Source organism: Mesoplodon mirus, assembly GCF_964341445.2.
Source record: "Mesoplodon mirus genome assembly, chromosome: 5".
Taxonomy (NCBI): domain Eukaryota; kingdom Metazoa; phylum Chordata; class Mammalia; order Artiodactyla; family Ziphiidae; genus Mesoplodon; species Mesoplodon mirus.
Genome location: NC_138980.1, coordinates 70,324,401 through 70,351,140, shown reverse-complemented (window position 1 = coordinate 70,351,140; position 26,740 = coordinate 70,324,401). Strand labels below are relative to the sequence as shown.

At 40.2% G+C, this 26,740-nt stretch overlaps 1 protein-coding gene across 5 annotated transcripts in view; it reads left to right on the top strand.

The window, feature by feature from the left end:
• LOC309805790 (uncharacterized protein) overlaps positions 1–26,740 on the top strand; it is a 460,110-nt gene that overhangs the window by 341,047 nt on the left and 92,323 nt on the right. For 4 of the 5 annotated variants that reach the window (XR_014294304.1, XR_014294305.1, XR_014294306.1 and 1 more), the window contains 2 exons: positions 12,220–12,515; positions 12,864–13,007. The exons of the other annotated variant lie outside the window; for it this stretch is intronic. The gene's annotated coding sequence lies outside the window, so the exon portion shown is untranslated. The remainder of the gene's footprint in view (positions 1–12,219; positions 12,516–12,863; positions 13,008–26,740) is intronic. 5 annotated transcript variants of the gene reach the window in all.

The following is a 26,740-nucleotide window of genomic DNA, read 5'->3' as shown; positions in this document are numbered from 1 at the left end:
ACAGGGGGATTTGTTTTGAGCTCTGTAAAACTGTAAGTATGTTTAATTGCACTGTGTAATCCGGGCAAACGGTTGACCCTTCTCAGATGCTCTGCTGTCAATCCAGCTGCTGTTCCAGTTGTCTCTTTTCATCCCAAAGCCGCTCCCCCAGGTTCAAGTGAACCAAGGCAGCCAAGGAGATAAAAGCCTTTCCTCTCACTGGAACTGGATGCCTGTGTGACAGACCGTCTGCCACAGTCCTGCAGTATCTGATCAAATCCTCCTCTGCCGTGGCTGTGGGAGGGGCAGCCGGGGAGTTGAGAGCAGAGGCATCCTAGAGACCAAAACAGAAAAACTGCATCTAGTCCAAGTCATCAGATCCAAAGGGAAAGGCACGCTTTACAAACAGAGGGCTTTTAAGTGTACAGTTGAGTTGCAGTGTGAGCAAAGAGAGTCCACCTTCATCCACCATCTCCAGCCCTGGAGGTAGGTGGGCACTGCCAGGACCCTCCTCAGCATTCCAGGTTGGACACAGTCGGGGCCTAAACATGCCATCCTGAGTGTGTGCGGCTTTTGCTTGTTTTTTTCTCCACACATAATCCATTCTTAAGAGCACCCCACTTTCCTCTGGGGAATTATTGCATTCCATAGTGCTCAGTCATGATGTGGTAGTAAATCCAGGGCATGTGTCCCCCAATTTGCAGTTGATTATTTCATGCCAAACCCTTCAGCCTTTACTTAGATCCTGCAAGTGTCCCCATTGCCTTCTAGAAAATTCCCTTTCTGCTGAAGTTTGCCAAAATAAGTTTCTATGGCTTTTAATCAAGAACCCAAACTCAGACCCTGTCTGATTGATGGGCATCTGAAAAGGGATTTTTGATTTTGGCCTTTCTACAAACACCATTTCCATTGCTTCTAGTCCTTCTCCAGAAGGCTTCCAGGCTTAAGGGAACATTCCCCAGAGAAGAAGAAAGAAACAAAAGACTCCCATAAACAAGTAAGCCAGGGAGCCAGCTGTGGGCAGCATGAGCAGCAGGGTTGAACTCACGCAGTGTCTCCGGAGCAGCTCACGCTGGCTGGACCCTGCAGGAAAGTGTGGGCTGCGCTGATCAGCTCATTGAAACCTCATCCAGCTACGCATCCAAACTGAGTTTCTGCTCTTTGGTTGAAAACCTTTTCTAAAATTTACTGATATGTTTTACATTTCTGTATCAAGCTCTAATGCAGCGGTGCCCTCAGTGCCCATTTCTTGGGCCCCCTGGAGATGTTTGCCTCTGTACTAATTGCCGTGCTACTTGAGTGCCTCTGTAATTTTTAGTGTTCTCCCCCTCCCCATTTCCTTGATTTTGAGTAGTTTTCTCTCATTTCTCACCACTAAATGTGTCTGCACACTGTATCACTCTTCTAATTTTCTATCAGCTTTGAAACCATAATGTCAAGCTGGTTAGAACTAAGTGTAAAGCAGAGTGAAGGCTTTGGTTGTGAGTAAAATGCATCTCAGCACATGGGCTTTGTGGCATCATCTTTCCTCCTATAAAAGGAGTTTTCTCTTGTATTCTGAAATGATAAGATTGTCAGAGCTGACCTCCAGACACAAGAGATGTTTCTGTGCTCAGAAACAAATTTTATTTCTCTCAAATTTGACTGAACTTCCTCAGCTGCTTTTCCTCCTCCAATGGACTGTTAATCATCTTGACAAAAACCAGTAGAAATTACTGAGTTCTTACAGGCTGTTCTTGATGAGATGTTTACATCAGAGTCCACTCTTGTCAGAGAGGAGACGTGAAAGATGGATCAGGTAGCTTTTGTTGCATAACAAGCCACTCTGAAACCTAAGAGTTTAGAATGACAATCTTTGTCTGTTCGTCTGTGATTCAGAAATCAGGTTCAGAAATCAGGCTCAGCTGGGGTGGCGTGTTCCTGCTCCACTTGGTGTCACTTGGGGACTTTAGCTAGGACACCGGGGATGGCTGGGAAGGCTGGTTCTCTCTCACCTCATGGTCTCATCCTCCAGGAGGCCAGGTGGCCAGCTTGAGCTTCTTCTTGTGGATGCTGGGTTACAAGACGGTGAGGATGGAAGCTATGAGGACAGTAGGCTCAGAAGTCCCACAGTATCACCTCAGCCATATTTTGTTGGTCGAAGCAAGTCACAAGACTGATCTATACTTAAGGAGTAGAGAAATAGACTCCGTCTCTTGATGGGAAAAACTGTAAAGATTTGTGATCATTTTCAATATATAACAGCAGGAACCCCCAAGCTCATCATTTTATAAAGAACTAATAAGGCATAAACTCTTCTGATTCTAAAATAATCATCTTTCCCTGGCCTTGTCCAACCTCTTGTTATCTGATTAGTGCTTGTGAATTAACAGATTGCTTTCATGTTCTGTATTTCATTTATCTACATGACAAACTTTTGAAGTGTGTCATTTCCTGTTTTGAGATCAAGGATTAGAAGCCCAGAGGAGTTAATGACTCACTGAGGGTCCCACAGCTATGAAACAGGGGCACCTCAAGTCCTGTGCTTGTCCCCTGTGCTCTTCTTATGAGGAATTCCATTTATTTCAAGAGGTCGGTCTGCTTATTTAGTATCATGTTTGAGATCAGATTGAAGCTGGTTCTTCCCCCAGTTCAGGGGGAAGATTGCTGTTTCAGGGCTACCACTGAATCATGGGAGATGAACACACATTCATCTGGGATGCACTTCTCCCTAACCACAGAGTTGTGCTTACAGATACCACATGTGCTTTCAGTGGGCTCTTTTACACCAGCAACTAGATCGGCTGCAAGTAGAAGTATTGATATGTGCAGCTGGTACTCCTCAGAAGAGCAGGACTAATAGCCGTATCACTATAAAAATGATAGCAGCAGACTGGGAACTTTTATGGCTTCTAAGCATATATAGTGAAATTCTTTAAACCCGTTTCCTTCAGAAATCTATAGCATCTAGCTATCCTATTAAATGAGGTATGCATGCCATGGTTCTGTAGCACAAATGAAGTTTTGAATTCAGCTGGAAACATGTTTGAGCTGTTAAATAGTCATCTTAAAAAAAAAAGGAACGTTCTACCCACCTGCCTGAGAATCTTGAAAATTTACTAAGGGGATGCTTTAAAACCAAAATGTGAATAAATTAAATCATCGAACAGAGCCTCCACACGGGACAGAAAGTTCAAGGATACATAGAGGGATCAGAGATCATTATTGCCAACTGTGAAGGAATGTCAGCCTTAAAATGACTACAGTGATACATTATTTATTTACCTACTGCATTTCTATGCTTCCTCTAGTTTTTCATTTCAGATGCCAAAGAATCTGAGGCAGGATTCTTGGAAAGTCACTTAATTTTTGTACCTTGTGACACTTAGCGATCTGTATGCTGTCATTGATGCTGCTTTTGAAGCTTCACATTTTTATTATATGGAAGATTCTTACTTGTAATTCCTTTCTTTATTCCCACTTCTGTGAGAAAGCCAGGGCAATTTCTCCGTCTGAGTGAGGAAGCCAAGACTATGAGGCTATTCTAAAATCACAAATTTAGTTAAGTCAGAAGTGAAGCTAAAAGCCCTGTTATGATTCCTTCCACCTGTCATATTGCTGGCTTTTAAAAATATGTAATAGTCTATGGATTGTTTTCCGAATATCAAATAAATAAATGCACAAATAAATAAAAGTCTAAACAAGAAAATAAAAATTATTTAAGACCCCACCACCTAGAAATAACCACTGTCATTCTGTCATTGGCTGGCTCTTTTTTCTTCTCTTTAGTGTTACTGGAATTATACATGTATACAGATTTTTATCATGATTTTTGTTGTTTGGCTTGTTTTGCTTAAACTTAGATCAGGAGTATTTTTCAATGCTATTATAAAATCTTTGGAAATATAACTGTGAAATGCTGCAGTGATACTATGTCATATGCATATTCCATAATCATTTAATCAGTGCCCTGTTGTTTGACATTATCATGGATACTATCTTGTTTTTAATCTAGTAAATAACAATGGAATGAAAAAGGTTATGTATAGGGCCTCCCTGGTGGCGCAGTGGTTGGGAGTCCGCCTGCCGATGCGGGGGGTGCGGGTTCGTGCCCCGGTCTGGGAGGATCCCATGTGCCGCGGAGCGGCTGGGCCCGTGGGCCGTGGCCGCTGGGCCTGCGCGTCCGGAGCCTGTGCTCCGCAGCGGGAGAGGCCACGGCAGTGAGAGGCCCGCATACCGCAAAAAGAAAAAAAAAAAAAAAAGGTTATGTATAAATTTTCTTTTATATTTCTGGCTTTTTCCTTAGGACATATTCTTACGGGACTGTAGGGTCAAAAGCCATTATGTTGTTTAAGGCACTTGACATTTCTTAAATATTAAATCTCCCCCATTAAATTCAGGCGAAACTCAGACTGTGAAAGACAACTTCTCAATAGTAAGCACCAGGGTTCGCTCTACTGGAAATTCTCTTCTAGAAGAGGCAGGAACATATTCGATGGACAGTGGCTTGGTCTCACAAATTAGACCCTACACAGAGATTGGTAATAATTTCTTTAATGGGCTTTGCTGTCTTACTTTTGCTCTCTGTGCCCCTGTTCTAAGATTCTGCTATAATTTCCACAAAATTCTCCACTATGATATTAAAAAGTGGGAGTGAGAGGAATACTTAAAGTGTGGAAATCTGGTGAGAAGGCTGTGTTGTAGTTATCCTGGGCCTGCTCTCCTTTGCATCTATTCCTTCTGCCTGGAATGCTCAGTACAACCTTTTCGTTCAGTTACTTCAACTCATCTTCAAATAATCAGCCTAGTCCTTGCTTCCTCTGGGAAGCTTACTCTGTCCTCCTCCCCATTAAATCTCACTGTAATGGCTTCGTAGTACTTACTGCCTAACTGTGGCATTTATCACATTTTTAAACTTTACATTTATTTGAAGACTTGTTTGGTTAGTATCTGCCTCACCTACTAGATTGTGAATTTCAATCACATCTGATTTTTGCACATTATTGTATCTTCAGTACTTGGCATGTAAAGGTTCAATAAATATTCGTTCACTTAATAAATGATTGAGTGAATGGATGAGTGAATACAAGGCTATATAAGTATCAAAATAGAAGAAGTCAGGGGTCAGGGAAAGTAGGGAGCAAGGAGGTGAGTGTGGTTCCAAAAGGGCAATATGAGGGATCCTTGTGGTGATGGAAATATTCCCTAGCTTGACTGGATCAATGTCCATACCCTGACTTGGCAAGATGTGGGTAAAGTGTAGACAGGATCTCTCAACTGCATGTGAATCTACAATTATTTCAAAATAAGGTTTAATTTAAAAAATAGAAGTAATGTTCAATCTGTGGAAGTTGGCCTAAAACACTTTTCTGTACACTGATTTAAAAGGTGAGGAAAGCTCCAAACTACTTAACATGGTTGCTGGTGGACTTGTCCACTGCATGATGAGTATAAGAATGTTGGAGGAACTGTTTCTGTCACTATGCTCCTACTATAAATGTTTGGCTGGAGAAAACCCAGATGTACATTTTCTGAGACATACAGAGGGTATCAAATGTGAATGGAATGTTTAAGAGCTCTATTTTGTAAGGAGTAAAGAGCGGCCTTTTCGAGGATGCTAAACCATCTGTAGTCATGGTCTGGCTTTTCTAGCACTGTAACATATGAGCATACCATTCAGTACTATCTTTATATATCCTGCAGGAAAGTATCTTCTCCTCATGCTTTTTTTTGGTACAGATTTATAAGTTTATGATGGAAGTGACTGTTACTAAGCCCTGGTCACAATGTTGCCTGGGATCTACAAAAGCCAAGGTGTTTACCATTGGTTTACAGAGCAGAGAGAACTTTCAAGATGTCAGTGGTAGCTGAACTTTGTTCCCTAAGGAGGGAAAAATTTATTGCAAAAATCCTTTACTTAGTGAGAAAGTAATTTGGCGTCAGATAAAATAGGAGGGAGACCTTATTAATGTTAGGGTCATATCAAGAGCTTATCTTTTGATCTTTCTTTAACATATATATGTATATATTTTTAATGATCTTTCCTTATAAGCACATTAGGCTTTTCTTTCTCTTCAGATTTGTTATAGTAGTTGTGGGAGGATTCCCTTTAGATTTGATCAGTGTTTGGTTAGTATATAAATGTGCATGTTTCTTTTCTAAAGGACAAAGAAAATTTTGTCTTCAGTTCTTATAAACTACATTTCAAAGGCAAAATTTATTTGTATTTCTTATACAGTTCTTTGAGTATTTAAAAAATGTTTCTCCCAACTCATACCCTGCCTCTTCCTTTCTTCTATTTTCTCTGATTACTATCCTCCCATAGAATTTACAGAACAAAATAACTCTGCAGTAATAGGTTGTAACTGCTCAGTAATTGCAAGCACAGTGCTTGAGTGCTTCACGCAATGGGTTGGTACAAAAATAGGACCCCTTCAGGTCATCTCTGCTGGAGATATTTATCATCAGAGAGATGCAAATACAGTCATCTGGAAAATGCTTTTTTAAAAATTAATTCAAAGGATGTTGGGTAAGAGTGGCCCAAGTCTCATGATCCACAAAGCTACTAGTAATGAGAATAACGGAATACAGAGCACACAGAAGCAGCACTCGATTGATGCTAAAATGAAGGAAGGTTTTTGGGAAGGAGGCTGAAGAGCACAGGGTAAGTCAGTTCTTGTTTGACAATCTGATTACTAAGAAATAAGAGAGAGTAAACAGCCTACTGGATTAAAGGGCCGGTGGGAACCAGTAAGCTGCTCTCTGAGCACAGTTGCCAGGGTGGTAATAAAGCCATTGAGATGTGCAGAGAGATGGACATGGATCTTCTAGCAGGAGAAACAGCAAGAAAAATGGAAGTGAGCGTTGGCAAATATTTTCCTGCAAACTTGCAAAAGCTCTGTTCTTTGCAACTAATGGGTAATGTGTTAGTCTTTATAAAGCTGCACTCAAGGCAAATTTTATTTTCCTTGTATAATGAGGTATTGTAAAAGATGTGACTGGAAAACAAAACATCACTGAAAAAAGGACTTGAAAAACTTGAGGTGGGTAAGACTTCAGAGATAAGTTACCTACACTTTTCTTGAAAATCTCCGGAACTAATGATGCTAAGTCCTCAATACCAAATATTTAGAATGACTCTAGGTCAGTTGAGTTATCCAGTCTGAGAATAAAGGAAATCAGAATATAGTTTGAGATGAACGAAAATGAAAACACAACATACCAAAACTTACAGGCTGCAGTTAAAGCAGTATTTATGGGAAATGTATAGCTGTTGATGACTGTATTTTTTAAAAAGGATATAGATATCAAATTAGTAACCTAAACTTTCATCTTAAGAAACTAGGAAATGAAGAGCAATATAACTCAAAGCAGCAAGTAAGATTAGAGCAGAAATAGATTAAAGAGCAAATAGAAGAATGATAGAGGAAGTCATTCAGTAAATATAGTTGAGCATGTTTATGTGCCAGGCATTGTACTAGGTATAGCTAACACCACGTCTTTCTCATCCCCTTGGCTGTGGGTTCCTCATGGGAGTTTGAGTGAATCGCCTTTGTGACCTCTACAGTGGTTTTTAGGTCATACTCAATGAATGATAGTTGTTGAATGTGGCCCATCTGACTGAAAGATTAGTACCCACTCATCCTTATTTCTATCAACAATACTCAGAGGTTGCTACAGTTCATTATGCCTGTTTGTGTAATAATATCACTAGCTAGAAATTATTGAATACTTTCCAAGAGACAGACTCTACCTTAATCACTGATGTTCACAGAAATTTTGAAAAAAGTATGAATATCAGCACTTTTTATAAATGAGGAAGCAATGTTGAATTGTAGGGCACAGATAGTAATATGTGGTAGAGATGAGATTTGAGCTGAAGCCTGCAGTACTCTTCCCACCACACCATGGTGAGTACTAAAGGAAAGTGTCACTTGAATTGGACCGAATATTATGGAAAACAAGGTACTAAGTAGTCCATGTCCCAGTGTGCTAAACGACATGACCTCTGAGAACAGCTGCCCACGTAGGCACAGCTATCCAAGAGGGGTGCCTGGGAATGTCCTCCTACGGTAGCTGCTGCCTTTCATGGAAGGTGAACTTTCAGATTTCAACACTGAGAGCTATGTAAAGCCTTCCAAAATTGATTTTTTTCCTATGATGGCTTTTTTTTTTTTTTTTTTTTGCGGTACACGGGCCTCTCACTGTTGTGGCCTCTCCCGTTGCGGAGCACAGGCTCCGGACGCGCAGGATCAGTAGCCATGGCTCACGGGCCCAGCCGCTCTGCGGCATGTGGGATCTTCCCGGACCGGGGCACGAACCCATGTCCCCTGCATCGGCAGGTGGACTCCCAACCACTGTGCCACCAGGGAAGCCCCCTAGGCTTATTTTTTTATTGAACTAGACCCTAGTAATTTCCAGACTAAATGGATTTCAGAAGTTCCAAAAGGCTGAAGTTTGAAAACTACACAGCCTACATGTGGCCACAGAGGGAATCTTCCTCTTGAGCCAACTGCATTCTGAATATTGAAATGTCATTTTTACAGCTAATGCAGTTTTTCCAGATGGATTCTTTTTCAGATTGGTTCGACATTACCAGAAATATAAGTTCTTGTTATTTAAAAAAACAAAACAAAACATTTCTTTGAGTTTGAAATAAATCAAAGTTAGAAATAGTGTTCTGTGAGTGGAAATGTGAATTAAGATGCCTCTAATGTCACTTGTTCCTGATGCAGTTTTCCCTGAGAATGTTGTCAGCAATGCACTGTGATTGTTTTGAGAAGGAAGAAGAGCTACTTTATAAGGCTTAGTAATCTCCCCAGAATTAATTCCATAAGGGACAGTCAGTACATCCATTTTGGCTAATAACCACAGTATATGGTAGTTATCCGAAGTAAGCACCCTTTCCACCTGGAAGACAAATCTGAAAGCTAAATTCTGGATTTTATCTTGGAGATGTCTCATTTTGTGGTGTCCCTGTGATTTAATTATCAAGCATCTGTGTTGCAAATTTTTGTTTTTAATTTCTTAATTGAGGCATAACATGTATATAGTTAAGCATATAAATCTTCTGTGAACAATCTGGTAAATGTTTCCATATGTATACATCTGTGTAACCACCATCAAGATCAAGATACAGAACATTTCCAGCACCCCCAGAAAGCTCCATTGTGCCCCCTTTTAGCCAATAACCTCTTCAGAGGTAACCGTATTCTAACTTCTATCACTATATATTTGTTTTGCCTGTCCTTAAGCTTTGTAACCATGGAATCATGAGTGTGTATTCCTTTGTTTCCGGTTTGTTTTGTTTAATATTATTTCTGTGAGATTCATGCATGTTGCATGTAGCACTAGTTTATTCTATTTTGTTCTGTGTAGTATTCCATTGTACCACATTTCCTTTTAAGGATCATAGCCAAGATGACCATAAATTTACACAGTGTGACAGGCAAAGAACCTATCTATCACTGCTAGAGGAAGATACATTAAAATTTAAAAAATCCTATGATCTTATCTCATCCTACAGAGAGAGACAGAGAGAGAGAGTGAGCAAGAGAGAACATCATCTAGCCAGAAAAACTTCATCTCACATCGGCAGACAAGTCAGCCCTTTATTGGGTCTGAGCAGTTTCACTTTTCAACTGCCTCTACAATGGTTTGCAATATTCAGGGATTCCTAATAAAAAGATAGTATTGTTAATTGACAAGCGTGGAAGAAAATATTGCCTTTTTTGTTCATAATCAGTAAAGCGCATTTAGTCATTGAAACATCATTGACAGCTTCAAGAAGAGGCAGTTTCTAGGAGCAGTACACTCGGGACAAGCATTGATGGTGTGGAAGCCTGAGTCATGTTGACACTCAGTAGAGATCGGTATGTGGAGTGTACTCAGTACACTCAATATGTGAGTATATGAGGACCAGGAAGAAAGAGGCTTTATAGGTAGAGCCCATAGATATGAAAGAGCAGAACAAGGTGAGATGGGTGAAGAGGTTTAATGGAATAAAACCTGAGACTGGGGTGATTTTATATAGAAATACAATAGTATGGTGTATCTGAACACATGTCACAGTTACAAGGGGGTGGAGATGAATAGAGAAATGGGAGCCTAGATCGTCTTCTAGCATTTGAGACTGGTTATGCTCTTGTAGGGGAGTGAGGCATTCTGAGGTCATTACAGCATAAAGTGTACAAAACTCCAGACCTTATTAGTGCATTGTCTTGAGCCAGACATCCTGATAGTCATGCTAACTAGAAGCAGAGAGGCATTTGATAAAATAGTAAAAAAGGGGAATGACGTAGAATTCATATATCATGAAAGAAAGAGCTTGAGGTGAGAACATAACTTTTAAACTCTTTCAGCTTCACCATTCCAGTTATATCATTAAAATAAATATGCATTTTGTCTACCATTCATTCATTCATTCAATTAGTTTTTTTTTTTTTTTTTCTTTTTGCGGTACGCGGGCCTCTCACTGTTGTGGCCTCTCCCGCTGCGGAGCACAGGCTCCGGACGCGCAGGCCCAGAGGCCATGGCTCACGGGCCCAGCCGCTCCGCGGCATATGGGATCCTCCCAGACCGGGGCACGAACCCGTATCCCCTGCATCGGCAGGCGGACTCTCAACCACTGCGCCACCAGGGAGGCCCCATTCAATTAGTTTTTGTTGAGCTCCTCCCATGTGCCAGGATACGGGAAGAGACTTATAGGTACCAATGCCCATTGTCAATGACCACACTCTGAATCAGCATCTTAGCTATTTTCCAAGGACATTTTATCCTACACCTGTTTTTGCTGCCTGTACTTTCAAGTCTGTGACTATATTTACAGTCTTCTTTTTGCCTTTGACATTTGCACTTCTCAACTCAATGCTTCAGTAACTCTCCATGCCCTTTACATATCCTGCAGCTAATAGCTACGCTGCTTACCTAAGAAAAATAAAAGAATCTTCAGTTGGGAATTTGTTGAGAACTATGAGCTAAAAGCTCCTACATCCTGACTATGCATTTTCTGAGCATGGTTTACAAAGGAAAAGCATCTGGGTTTGCTTGGGTGTGGACGGAAGAGAAAAGTAGGCATCTGCTGGTACTTGGGGTGTCTATAATGAAGTTCCTTCACTGTCAGGTACCCCTACTCTAAGAGGGAGGGGAATTTGTTTTTATCATCCTTTAGCTTCAGATGGTCTGAGAAATGTATCTATTGCACAAGTTGCTCAGTGCTCAGGACAGGAGATTCAATAAGAAATGTCATTCACAGGCTGAATTGGGTTCATTCTGGGTTGAGAAAGAAGGTGCAAGGAGGAGGAATGGAGAAGATATAATGGACTGATAAAAACAAATCTGGAAGGAGAGAAAACATTTGACCCTAGCTGAGGTTACAATATTACAACAGGACTCTTGTTTCTTGAGCACTTACTACTTGTCAGACCCTGTGCAGCTCCCAGGGCTTGCAGCATCTGATTTAAGCTTTCTGGCAATCTGACCAGGTATCTACTATTAATTTTATCATATTAAGAAGAGGTGACTGAAAATCAGATACTTTCTGTAGATCACAGAGCTTGTACACAGCAGATCTGGGATTTGAACTCTGGCCTGAGTGACCCCAGAAGCCATGAATTTAACCAAGTGGCATGCTGTCCCCATCTCTATCTGTAAGTTGAGATAAGGGGAGCGGTATAGGACAGAATGCTTTTCATTAGGAGGTGAAGGTAATCAGAGGCAGAGGTACCTGCACGTTTGGAGACAGAGAATTGGAAGGATGGATCCTCAAGTTTTATAATAACCAGGCTCTCTGCAAACCTCCGAATACTCTACTGCATCAGGTAGCTCTTGGTGGGGTGGGTATCACTGCCAGTCAAACCTGGATATGTCCTTCTATATGGAAACCTGATTTTCTTGTCTTCGTTCATCAACTACTCTGAAGCTAAACCAGGACCTCCACACCTGGAAAAGCTCGCTAACCTTCTAAGAGCTCTCTCCTTATGATGTCTCATCTGCATCTCACCATGCTGCTGTGAAGTATGATGCAGATGTAATTACTCCATTTTCATAGATGAGGAGTCTGAGCCATAGGAAACTACATGGAATTGGACTAGCTGGGTCCCTGCCCCCTCCCTGCTCTCCAGGCTGGTTCAGTTGTTTGTGCTCCAGTCTGTGTAACCCTGCCAAAGAACCAGTGCCAATGCTTGTCAGAATTTAAATTAAATTTCAGAGGGTTCACAAGCTTGATTTCTTCTTCTCTTGGTTTTTTTTTTCCCTTTTTAGGAAAATGGTCTCAGAGACTTGATGTGTTTGGACACTTCGAGTCCTTCCTACTCTAGAGCCCATTCCACAAGCTGTTTCTGGGAAATGCAGGGAGCAGAGCCTCACCCAGACCCACTGAAGCCTGAAGGGTGGCAGAGCAACCAAGGGCCTCCCTCGTGATTCTGGAATCATGAAGACTGCACAGCCTTCCCTACTGACTCCATCCATTCTAGTTGGGCTGTAGTCATGTCTTCCTTACTAAAAAGCATCAGCTCTTCATTATGCAAGGCATTATGCTGTGTGCCGGGGATTTAGAGGTAAATGAAACTCTGTCCTTATCTTCAAGGCTATCATAGCTCAGGCAGTGTGTTTGGGGGATAAGCCTGTTAACAGCCTACCCTTAATAAGCCATGGTTAAGCATGAGACCAATTGCATGAATAACGTGCTACAGGATTTCTGAGGAAGAAAGAATTGATTGTGCTTTGGGTAAGGAGAATGAAGAGGGGGTGCTGTTTGAGTTCGGCTTTGGGGCACGAGGAGGATTTTACAGCATTATGAGCAAAAGTGAGAAAACATAGGAATAGTTTGAAAATAATAATGCCAAAGAGGGTTCTGTGATTTTAATTACTTCCTTAAAGCCGTATTCATTTACTTGTTTATTCAGCAAACATTTGCTGGGTTGCTACCTGTGCCAGGGCCTGGCTAAGCTCTAAGGATGCGGCAGTGACTAGGACCAGCCAGATCCCCGCCCTGTGGAAGATGAAAGTCTCATGGAGGAAGGCAAAAAGCTAATCAGCTAATTACACAGGTATTTCTTTGGTAACAGTAATGACAAGTAGAAGTAAAAGGGTACCAAAAATGTGCCTTAAAAGGGGCTAGAGCTTGTCGTTGGAGAGTGAGGAGGCTGTCAGGATGGGCTTCTTTAAGGAAGTAATATTTAAGTTGGAATCCAGAAGATGATTAGGAGTTAGTGAACGGGAAAAGCATTCCTGACATAGGAAGTCATTATGGGCTGATTTGTGTCCCTCTCTCTGATTCATATGTTGAAGGCCTAGACCCCAGTACCTCAGCATGTGACTGGATTTGGACATAGAGACTTTAAAGGGGTAAGTTAAAATGAGGCCATTAGAATGAACACTAATCCAATGTGATAGGTGTTATTCTAAGAAGAGAAAATTATGATACACAAAAAGATACCAGGGGTGCAGGCTCACAGATCATGTGAGACAGTCACTTGCAAGCCAAGGAGAGAGGCCTCAAGAAATCAACACTGCCAACACCTTGATATTGGACTTATAGCCCCCAGAACTGTGAGACAGATTTCTGTTGCTTAAGCCACCCAGTGGGTGGTATTTTGTTTTGGCAGTCCTAGCAACTAATACAGGAGTAGGGTATGCTGAAGCCCTAGGGTGTGTGGGGCTCTGTTTGAGGACTGGAAAGGTGGCAGCTGTGACTGATGACAATTTTGGTTTTGACTTGGTTAAGTCTGTCCCCTGTCCCTGGAACTTGGCATTCTGTCCTTTTAAGACAAAGGTCCTGGATTGATTGACCATCTCTGAGGTTCCTCCTGGGTCTGTGATGCTCTAAATTCAGTGCATGAATCCTTATAATCCTAGGACCCTAGGGAATAAATGGGCAAGATGATTATTTGAGAGCCTTTCAAAACATTCATTTTTCCTCTCAGCTTTATTGAGGTATAATTGACAAATAAAATTATATACTTTCAAGTGTACAATGTGATGATTTAACATACATAAATTTTGTGAAATGCTTATCACAATCAGGTTAATTATCACATCCATCATCTCACATAGTTACTTCCACCCTTTTGTGTGTGTGTGTGTTGAGAACACTTAATATCTGCTCTTTTAGCAATTTTAAGTATGTATTATTATTAACTATAATCACCATGCTGTACATTAGATCCCTAGAACTTATTCCTCTTATAACTGAAGGATTGGACCCTCTGAGCAGCCTCTTCCCCAACCTCTAGCCCCTGGTAACCACCATTTTATTCTCTACTCTCCATTTCTATGAGTTTGACCTTCTTTTTTTTTTGGATTACACATATAAGTGAGATCATAGAATGTTTGTCTTTTTCTATCTGGCTTATTTTGCTTAGCATGATGTCCTCTTGGTTCATCCATTGTGTTGCAAATGGCAAGATTTCCTTCTTTATCATGGCTGAATAATATTCCATTCTCACTCTTTCTGTTCACACTACATCTTCTTTATCCATTCATCCATTGATGGACACTTGGGTTGCCTATCTCTTGGCTATTGTGAACGATGCTTCAGTGAACATGGGAGTGCAGATATCTCTTTGAGATACTGATTTCATTTTCTTCAGAAATACACCCACAAGTGGGATTACTGGATCAAACGATAGTGTCATTTAAAAATTTTTGAGCAAACTTCATACTGTTTTCCATAAAGGCTGTACCAATTTACATTCACATCAACAGTGCAAAAAGTTTCCCTTTTCTTCACATCCTTGGCAACACTTACCTTTGTCTTTTTTATAAGAGCCATACTAACAGATGTGAGGTGATAACTCATTGTGGTTTTGATTTGCATTTCCCTGATGATTAGTGACATTGAGCACCTTTTCATGTATGTGTTAGCCATTTGATGTCTTCTTTGGGAAAAAGTCTACTTGGGTCCTTTGCTCATTTTTATATTGAATTATTTTGTTTGTTTGCTGTTGAGTTGTATAAGTTTATTATATATTTTGGATATTAACCCATTATTAGATGTATGGTTTGAATATATTTTCTCCTATTCCATAGGTTAGCTTTCCATTTTGTCAATTATTTCCTTTGCTGTGCACAAGCTTTTAGTTGGTTGTAGTCCCACTTATTTTTCTTTTTGTTGCCTGTGATTTTGGTATCGTATCCAAAAAATTTATTGCCATGGCCTATGTCAAGGAACTTTTTTCCTATGTTTTCTTCTAAGAGTTTTTCAATTTCAGGTCTTATATAGTAGTCCCCTATTATCCAAGGGGGATGCATTTTAAGATCCCCAGTGGATGTCTAAAACCATGGATAATATCAAACCCTGTATATGCTACATTTCTTTCTATACATAGATACCTATAATAAAGTTTAATTTATAAATTAGGCACAGTAAGAGATTAACAATAATAATAATAAAATAGAACAATTATAACAGTATACTGTGATAAATGTTATGTGAATGTGATCTCTCTCTAGCAAAATGTCTTATTGTATGATACTCTTCTTCTTCTTGTGATGATGTGGAATGATAAAATGCCTATGTGATAAGAAAAAATGAGATGAATTACATAGGCATTGTGACATGGTGTTGGGCTACTATTGACCTTCTGACAATATATCTTTGGATGTTTTTGGATCACTGAGCCATGATGATGTTGATGGTTGGATGTCAGGAGGAGACTGTGTAGATGGTTGCGGATCCCAGGTAGGATGGAGCAAGATGGCATGAGATTTTATAATGCTACTCAGAAGAGCATGGAATTTAGAACTTATGAATTGTTTATTTCTGGAATTTTCCATTTAATATTTTCAGACTGTGGTTGACTGTTGGTAACAAACCATAAAAAGCAAGACCATGGATGGAGGAGAGTACTGTGTTTAAATCTTTAATCCATTTCAAATTAATTTTTGTGAGTGGTGTAAGATAGTGGTCTAATGCCATTCTTTTGTATGTGGATATCCAGTTTTCTCAACACCATTTATTGAAGAGACCATCCTTTCCCTATTATATGTTCTTGGCACCCTTGTCCAAGAGTAGTTCACCATTTATGTGTGGCTTTTTTCCTGGGCTCTCTATTCTGTTATATTGGTCTGTGTATCTGGTTTTATGCCAGTACTATACTGTTTTGATTACTATAGCTTTGTAATATAGTTTAAAGTCAGAACGTGTAATGCATCCACGTTTGTTCTTTCTCAAGACTGCTTTGGCTCTTTGGAGTCTTTTCTAGTTCCATACAAATTTTAGGATAGTTTTTTTCTATGTCTGTGAAAATATCAATGGAATTTTGATAGGGCTTGAATTGAATCTTTATATTGCTTTGAGTAGTATGGACATTTTAACAATGTTAATTCTTCTAGTCCATGAATATGGGAATATCTTTCTATTTATTTATGTCTTCTTCAGTTTCTTTCATCAGTATCTTAATAGTTTTTAGTGTTCAGATCTTTCACCTTCTTGGTGAAAGAACATTTATTTCTAAGTAGTTTATTATTTTTGATACTATAGTAAATGGATTATTTTCTTAATTTCTCTTTCTGATAGTTAATTGTTATTGTATAGAAATGCACGTGATTTGTGTGTATTGATTTTGTATCCTGCAACTTTGTTAAATTCATTTATTAGTTCTAACAGTTTTTTGGTAGAGTCATTAGGGTTTTATATGCATAAGATTATGTCATCTGCAAACAGAGACAATTTTACTTCTTCCTTTGCAGTTTGGTTGCCTTTTATTTTCTTGCCTAATTGCTCTGGCTGGGACTTCCAGTACTGTGTTGAATAGAAGTGGCAATAGTGGTCATCCTCGTCTTGTTCCTGATCTCAGAGGAAAAGATTTCAGCTTTTCATCATTAAGTATGATGTCAGCTGTGGGCTTATCATATTTGGCCTTTATTATGTTGAGGTACATTTCTTCTATATCTAATTTGTAGAGAATTTTTATCATGAAAACAAGTTAAATTTTATCAAATATTTTTTCATCTGTTGAGATGCTTGTAAGTTTTATCTTTCATTCTATTAATGTGGCATATTACATTTATTGACTTACGTATGTTGCATCCCTGGGATAAATACAACTTAATCATGATTATGATCTGTTTAATGTGCTATTGAATTCTATTTGTTATATCTTGTCTTTGATACTGATTTCTGGTGCCCTGGCTTAGTGTTATTTCATCTGGCTTCTGGTATCTTGGATGTCAAAAGAGGTGTTGATATTTTTCCCTCCAAAAATAATAATGTAACATGAATTGAGTGTAAACCATGTTCTGGGCACTGTACAGAATGTGTTACATACATCTTATCCCTTTTAAATGAGGAGATTGAAGCACCAGGGGTTTAACTAACTTGCCCAAGTTTCCACATTTACATGTAGAGGAGCAGGAACTTGCATCTAGCAACCTGTCTCTACACACCATATTTTTAACCTCTATTATATACTGCCTCCTGTGTAATTATGGTATCTATGTTGCAGGGATGTGTGAGGACTAAAAGGGATACTGCATACACTGATCTGTGTACACAGGAGGCACATATTGTATTATTATTATTAAAAGAGAGAACACATGTTGGCTCTAATCTGCAAGGCTCTACTATCATGCTTGATGTCCACATTCTAGCACAGAATAGCCAAACAGTGACAGATATGGATGCATTTACACTCCCATGTTTAAGAAGGATGGAAGAATGTGTGGCACTGGATTCTGAGGGGTTTAGTAGGGACAGACCTTGAGGACTTTGTGGGGAGCTGGCTACTTAGCAAGACCAGCGACCAGGAGCTCCTGTTTCCATATACCTTCAGGAGGTCAGTTTCTGGTCTTGCCTAGATCTTGTAGGCACAGGCCTGACCTCTGTCACTGCAGCCTGGCTTCCTAGTTTGTGCTTGGCTTGGGCAGACTCCCCAGGTGCCCTCCTAAACTCCCAATCACCTTTCCTCTCTGTTACAAAGTAACTTTGCTATGGGGAAAGAGACAGGCAGAGTTAAGCTATTCTCCAGTGATGTCAAATAAATTGGCAAGGTATCCAGGGAGGGAAACTGGGCGACTGGAATAGTGGTGTAAGAGGTACTTTTCCCTGTATACCTTTTTCAGTCTTTTGACTTTATATCCAGTGAACGTATTATTTATTCCCACAAAATTAAATTCAAAACTAATGCATAGATAAACAAATACATAAATCATGTTCCCTAGGTGGTTCTGCTGCACAACCAGGTTTGAGAATCACTGCATTAACTCATCATAAGGGAGGAAAATAAACTCAAATTGCTTAGCCCATTTGTCAGTTTTCTAGTGTAGACATCTGCCTTGTATCCCCAGTGCTTAATACAGGGCGTGGATGAAGGGAACTCAATAATCATTTGTTGAATTTAAATCATTCTTCACCTGACCTCTACAACAGACTGAGGTGAGTTGGTCTGATGTTCTGTGTGTGTATCTTTACATGCCACCTGTAACACTAAGGGCCACATCATCATGGCCTGCGTGAAAAACTCTAATTTCCAAATATCTAGCACTGAAATGCATTTCACTGGGTAGCCCCAAGGAACAATGGGTCTCCTGCTCTTATCCTGTTCTTTCAAAATTGTGGCCTTTCACGGTAAATTTGGAAAGAGCCTCAGGGCAAAAGTCAGAACTCTGTGTTTATAGGGAGTAATGCAAGCTTGGGAGCATCTCCATGGAGGAGGGCACACCTTGACCCAGCCTATGAGAATGGCTAGGATTTCATAGTGCTGTCATGGGAAAGGTGGACTTGGGGGCTAATACACTCCAGGTGGAGATATGGAAATGGCAAAGCATAGCATGGGGAAATGCTTCAAGTGGGAAAGTATGTGGGTGTTTATGGGAAAATGGGAGCAGCCAGCTATAGGAAAGGTGAACTAGGAGATGCAGGCTGGAGAAAGGAGTGGGCCAGATTGTGGGAGGCCTAATGCAAATAGTGTAAAAATATTTGACATGATACACACACAGAGGAAATAATTAATTGTTATCTCATTAGAATTATTAAGACGTGGTTGAAGAAATAATGCAGATTATGTCCTTGTAGCTAAATTGGGCTGCTATTTTAAGCAAGAAATATACCACAAAGCTTGCTGTAAAAGCAGACAGCACATGTGAAACTACACTCTCCAGAAAAGGAATGAGTTCCTGGGACAGATTCAGGCAGGTTTTGATGTTGAACCTGCTGAGAATAATGAGGAGAGAGTTAGTGAGTGGGAAGAATAAGATAATCATTCCTTAAAGAACGAAATGTAGAAGCAGAGTAAATAACTGTTTTCTTGTCTCAGTGTAACAGGGAAAGAAAGGCTGAGATAGGTGATGATAAAAGGTGGCCCAAGATGAAATGGAGGATCAAGTGACAGAAATCGATTCCCTGGCAATTGTATATCCATTCTGGGCTCAGAGGCAGAGCCACCCTAGACTTTTGTTCCATATTCTCAGCTCAGTAAATTCCTCTCCTTTTCCCTAAAGCACTTCTCACCGAGCCTTTGTTGGAAAGGATGGGGTGTGCTGTTCCATCTCGGTCTGAAAGCTTCCAGGCAGCCTGAGTGTGAGCTATGTCAGCATGCCTCCCCACAGATGGCAAGGAACCCTAGACAACATGAAAGAGTCCAAATTAATGGAAAACAGAGCAAAATAAAGTACTCCATATGTGAGCCCTATTTGCCCACAAATGTTTTGAGGGAGGAAATAAGAAAGACATCAAGCAAAATTATCTTCTTTCAGAAAGTCAGTTTTATTCCTATAGGAGAGCAAAGGAACCTGGGGATTATGGATCACAGTTATAAATTCCACCCCCAAACTGGAAACAGGTATTTGTTTTATAAGCTAAAAAGTCTTAAAATGTGGGAGTTACCTTTTGATACAACCTGAGGCAGAATATCCCCTCCCTAATAAGTTTCAGGCCTTATAAATCAAGGCACATTCCTTAACAGGATTATTTTTTTCTCTTTCTCACTTTTAATGTTCAAATTCCTATTAACAGCTCTTTTCATGGGAGATGGGGATGAATTTAGAAAATATGTTCTTCAGAGACTAGATGGAGCCCACACTGTTTCCCTGTCAGGCTGAGTGAAATTTCCTCTTAGGCTAACACATAACTAGCTTACTCCAACTTGGTGTGTAGGGGGCTATGGGATGTAAATTTGCATGGAAAAAGGTCTAGGGCAAAATTAAAGATCAAGAGAGTCCATTTGCTGTTGCAGCTGAAAGATCAGCCTCAGCAGGGCCAGTACAAGGTTGTGGTGAGTAAGGTGCCTAAGGCTAAACTTTAAGGAGGCACTCACTCTTAGGGTTATTTAAGTGCAGAGTAAGCCCCCGGATCCTCCTTAAGTTTTGCTCGCCATGTGCCTCATCCTGGCCCCTGCCCAGAACCTCAGTGTTCTACTCACAAACAGCCAGACATTTTATGTCTGCCTTGACAGTTTATGCAACTAGGTCACCATTTATCCAGTAGGCATGTTTCTAAATATTATTCACAAATATTGAGAAGCTTGATCTGTTTCTTAGGATCTTCTACTGGCAAGGACCCCAACCCTGTTACTTTTCTATTTACCTTATTGCTTCATGCAGAGAACCTTAAATGCACTGCAAGAAGTTAACATTGAATGAATTGGTAAAAGGAAAATAATCTTGGGGTGTTAATGATCACCTCCCAAATTTACCTGTTTTACATTTTTGTTTTCCTGTTTGATTTTCTACAATTTGAGACCACCTGTGATAAATTTGGATTTTTGCAGTTAACTGTCCCGCCAACCAACCAGGAAGCTAAACAAAATAAGAGTTACTATGACTCATCTTACTGCCCATTCATCATGCATACATTCTAGGTCAAAGCTATATGCTATATTTAAGGGTCTTACAGTACCCAAATGATCCCGTATTCTCAGGGTTGAATTCATTGGGAACCTACTATTAACCACCTGGAGAAATGGATTCTCACATTCTGTGGTCCTTGATTTAGCATCTTGCTAAATAAGGGCATCTATATCAATCTGGATAACAGGATTCAAATCATTTGGTTTTAATCTCTCTTTTTTTAATATATATCATGAGGTAAGTTTTGGCCAGTACAAGCCTGAATCCACAACAGTTTTAAGACTATGGCCAACAGAGGAAATTTTCAGGTCATTTCATCCTAAGTATCAGAAAAGTTGTGTTATCTACATCATTCATTGCTGAATGCTATGGCAATATGATAACTCAATATCTAAGAGGGATACTTCTCACATGTACAGCTCTATCAATACCTTTTTTCTGACTGTTGCCATTGCTCTTATGCTTAGAAGTTTCTTTACTATTAAAAAACAAAATTCAACTGAGTAAATTTTAAAAATCATATTGGCTTTATTCAATGATTCATGAATCAGGCAGCATTCAATCTAGCAGATAGAAAGAAGTTCCAAGGATCTGTACAAAATGAAAGACTTTTATGGGCAGAGGGAGCAGGGACAAGGAAGTTACATTGGACAGAAAAACCGATTGGCTATAGCAAGGTTATTTCCTTTAGGAGATGGTAGGGGTCTATTGGGCAGAGTACCTAACTAGTTCTGATTAGGTGATTCCTGATTGACTGGTTTAAAATGGCATTTCTGGGAGAGCTGAATCTTTAAGAGTTGGTTTGGTGATGTGGGGCCTAGCATAAGTGACTCCATTTTGGGCTTGTTGTCTTGTTTTAAAAAATTTCCCCCTGATCAGACTCTCAGCCTATCTGAGAGATGTGATTAAAAAGTTAAGGTGTGGGATTTCCCTGGTGGTCCAGGGGTTAAGAATCTGCCTTCCAATGCAGGGGATGCAGGTTTGATTCCTGGTTGGGGAACTAAGATCCCACGTACCACAAGGCAACTAAGCCCACGCGCTGCAACTACTGAGCCCACACCGTCTAGAGCCCACGCACCATGACTACTGAGCCTGAACGCTCTGGAGCCCGCATGCCACAACCAGAGAGCCCGAGCACCGCAACTACTGATCCCATGTGCTCTGGAGCCTGCACACTGCAACTACTGAGCCCATGCACTCTGGAGCCTATGCACCACAACTAGAGAGAAGCCCGCCTGCCGCAATGAAGAGCCCATACACCAGAAAGAAAGATCCCACATGCCGCAACAAAGATCCCGTGTGCCACAGTTAAGACCCAACTCAGCCAAATAAATAAATTAATTTTAAAAAGTTAAGGCATTAGCTTACCAGCTAAGCCACTCCCAGCTGCCACTCTGGAGTTCTCACAGATTTTGCTGAGTCTTCGTGTGATATTCACAGGTCACAACATCGGGTTCACATTCTTTGTTAGTCATTCTTTGTTCCTTTTCTAAGGTTCTAGTCTTAGGAAGATCACTTTATTGGTGGTTACTATATTCTAGATTTTGAGCTGTTTGTCTTTGGAAAGTTTTTCTTTCCCTCTGGGTACATCGTTTCATGTAGCTTAGGGGAGAAGGTCTAAAGTAATTTCCCCTTAGACTCTGAATATCAGCTTCCTAATGGCCAACTTCTGACCACAGAGCTACTTATAAAAAATCCTTTCAAATATCTTGTCAGGTTTCAGCCAGAACAAATGCTAAATATTCCTGGAAGTACTGAACAATGCTTTGGACAAAGAGGCATCCCTGAAGAGGGTGCAAAGGAGACTTCTCTCCCAAGATTCAGAGCCATTCCCCAAAGATAGTCAAAAGAAAGAAAGACTTAGTTCCCTTGAGAGCTGGCAACAGGTGGTAGGACCCTCACTGCAAATGGAGTGCAACCCACATTTCTGTCTGGCCATATTTTTGGGCTCCCAACCTGAGGGTTGAGCTGCCTGTGTATGCAAGAACCAACAACTGGCATGTCCCAGGCAGGCAGAAAGCCAAGCTAAGTTCTCAGGATACAAAACAAGACAGATAAGAAGGAAAGAGCTGTCCCTGGGAGAGAAAGGATCAACAACCAATGGGTACCCCGAAACTGAATTCCCAAGAGTCTAAATTTGGAAAGGAAGGGACAACCTTTAATTTTACCTTTCTCTCTCAACTGGGCACTACAAAGATCCATGAGAGCTGACTCTGGTAAGATTTCTCATGCTTCACTGGCTTTTGCCACTTTCCCCAGGATCTTATCTGCAGGCTCCAGAGAGAGTGAGGTTTAAAGTAGAGAGTGTCGCCCCAGATTCTACCAGAATTTGTCAGTTTTTACCACTAATTTTAATTTTGGTTTCCCCTTGGCTATTTAAGGGAATAACTGGTACAATTTAGCAGAAAATCCCTCAGAGTTCCATCAACCCTGGGAGGGGCCCATATGGGGTCACTGCTTCAAGGGAGATATGGGGGCATCTGTAAGGATACTAACTTGGCAGACTTTTATTTACAGTCTTGTGATCTCTTCAGAGTGGAGTGGCAGTTGAGCTAGAGGATTTGTAGACTGTGCGTATGCAGGGGAAGGAGGGTAGAAGGGAGTAGTAGGAGCTATGCCAGTCTTAACAGTCTTTTGTTTTAGGTACCACTTGTGTCTTTAATTTTCATTAGCCTTTTGCAATGCATTTTTCAATGAAGCTATTTTGAAACATTTTTGGAGGCTTTTGCATGCCCCAAATAATTTGTTTTGATTTGGGAAACTTGCTTTCAACTGCACCTCTTAAACGAACAATCTTGTTTAATTGAAACATTCCCCATAATGGCCATTGTCGTTCTAGGTTGTCTGAGTAAGATTTTGCCATTTTTGTAGATATCTACAGCTTCTGGGACCACAGTTCTTAAATATAAAGTAAGTAGGTGTGCCAGAAGGTGGCACATTCAGTTCTTTGAAACTTGAGGATCCCATTTCTTCAGCTAAGCTTTGGGTCTCTCAAAGCCAAATTAATACCTAAGAGGTATTAAATACAAGCAGATAGGGACAAACCACCAATGGCCACAAGATCTTCATGGTGTTGGCATTTTTGTGGAAGAAGGAAACAACAGGGCAGCATCTGATAGAAGTGAGACTAGGAGAACCCAAAACAGTCAATAGGTATTCACTGGAAAGCAAGGCAGGCTGATTTGAGAGCAGCAGCTGAAATGAGGAGGGGTGTTTCTTTCTCTAATACTGGATGAGTGCAAGGAGTCCACACTAAAAAGGTTTGAAGGAGCAGCAGTAGTCCAGCCCCTGTGAATTCTCAAAACCAGCCAGTCAGAGCTCCTATCAGGACAGGGTCCCAAGCTGAGGAGTAACTGCTGGAAGTAGAATGAAAACTGAGCAGGACAGACAACAGGGACAAGGAAAGACAAAACCAGGGAGTGGAAGAGCCAGGAAACCTCAATGAGCTGCCCTATTTTTGAACATTACAGCACAGCTGAAAAGAATGCTCTGAGAAGTTTTAAACACTATCCTGAACACGCCTCATTCTAAAAGTTCAGGAAACCAATTTCACACAAAAACCAGCAACAGAAGAATATGGAAGTCAAATCCATACCAAGCTATTATAAGGTAAAAGAATAAGGAGCAGAATCGCTCCTACAGACAATGAAAGCATGCCAGAAAGGCATGCTCTCAAAATGGAATAAAACTATAACCTATTATTTTAAAACAAACTTAAGAGACTAAGAAAAAGATATGATATTAAAGAACAGTACAAATCAGAATTAGAAAAACTCAGAAATGAGGTGGCAAAACTCAGGAAAAGACTAAAAGTAATATAAAACCTTGTGGTCTTCATATAAACTTTCTTTTTTTTTACCAAGTAACTAGAGAGATAATAGATCTAAAGGCCAGTAGTGAGTATTGGATACATAGGTACGTATAGAACTAAAATGAAATGAGAGCTAAGGAGAGGTTGTAGTTTATAATTATATCAGTATTGTCATTCCAATACTGTCATATGTATAATGTGTGAAAAGAGAAATGAGTAATTATTAAATATTCTTATTCTGTCACCCCTGCTGTCCTTGAAAGCCAGGATTCTCAGTGTGAAAGAAAGGAGGCATATATATATATATATAGATATAGATATATATAGATATAGATATATAGATATAGATATAGATATAGATATATAAAACATAGAAAAGGTTAAGTAAAAGTTCTGCAGGCTTAAGTTTGAATTGTAAGCAGCAAAATGAACTCATGAAGTCCTGTGTGTGTGTGTGTGTGTGTGTGTGTGTTTCCTAGTTCTGTGTACTAATGAAAAAGCCTAGAGATAATGACCAACCCAGTAGCAATTAGTTAGTACCCAGACTGTGGTCTTGAAATAAAATTTTTTGCTAAAAGTAACTTGGGCTTAATAAAGAAATAGCTGATTCTAGGTCTGGGGCAGGAAAGCTAAGATGGGCATGGAATATCTTGTCTCACGCCCAGAGGGGACTGCTCGGAAGCTACCAAATCCTACTTGGGTCATGACAAAAGGACTCTCCCAGCCAACTTAAAGAGGCTCCCACTGGATAAAGGTGGGACAGATTATGTTTCAATAATGATAAAAATCACAGTGGGTGAAGCTCAATAAATATGTTGAAACCCATGAGTTTATAGCATTAAAAAATCAATCACCTTCATAGCATGACAGAAAACTACTTCATTGTCTTGAAAACCTGTAAATAAATGAAAAGGACCAAGCATCTTCCTACCTTTCCTATATGAACTGTACCACAAGTAGTCAGAGTAGAAGAGGACAAGTGTCTCTTTATAAAATATTCCAACAAATAAACTAATAAAATGTCTGACTCTATTTTTTTGATGTTTGACTGCTGTCAACTTTTTTTTTTTTTTTTTTGTGGTACGCAGGCCTCTCACTGTTGTGGCCTCTCCCGTTGTGGAGCACAGGCTCCGGACGCTCAGGCTCAGCGGCCATGGCTCATGGGCCTAGCCGCTCCGCGGCATGTGGGATCTTCCCAGACTGGGGCACAAACCTGTGTCCCCTGCATCGGCAGGCGGACTCTCGACCACTGCGCCACCAGGGAAGCCCTCAACTTTTAAGCCTCATTCTTTCTCTTTTCACCTTTTGCTCCGAATCTGGGCAAGCTGATAAGATTGGGTGCTCTCTCCTTTGGCACCTGTGGAAAGTTCAAACCACACAAGTCCCATCCATGCACAGAAACCCTCACCTCAGTCTCACCTTCTAATCAAAATAAAAACCCTAAGCCAGTGTCCTTTTCTTGGTCTCTCAAGTCATTTCTGGGCTAGCTGAGAAGACCAGCCATGCTCCTCCAGAAGCTTCATTATGTAAATAATAAGCCTTTTCATTCCCTCTCGGTATGTGTGTGTGATGTTATCAGTCTTGACATCCAAACCAATTTTGGATGAGGATCCATTCTTTCTCTTCAGAATGATCTCATCATAAACTAAAATGAAAAGATAGACTTAGAATGTTGCCATTTGTAACACCCAATTAAAAAATGTATCTAAGCATTCAGTGTCAAAGGCTGCTAACATCATAAAATGAGAGACACATCAGACATGTGTTCCTCCTATAGTTTTGATAGAATCTGAATCTGTGTGTGTGTGTGAGTGTGTATTCAGAACAAGTTAAGACATGATGGATCTGGTACTCATACCCTGCTTGTGGAAATATGTATTGGTATTATTTTTCTAGAAAGAAATTTAGGAATAAATTTTAAGAACCTTAAAAGTTGTGAAGTTCTTTGTCACATCCTTGCAGATATCAAGTCTGAGGAATGATTAGTGACATGATAAAATATTTATACATAAGTATATATTTACAGTATAGTAATGTCGTGTCATTTAAAGTAGCTAAAGAAGGAAGATATGTAATGTCTAAATGTAAAGGAAAAGGCTGAATGACATGCAGTAAATTAAAAGATGCTTTTGAAAAAAATGTAATAAGCATCAATGCTTGAAATATGTGCCATAGTGTTAAGTT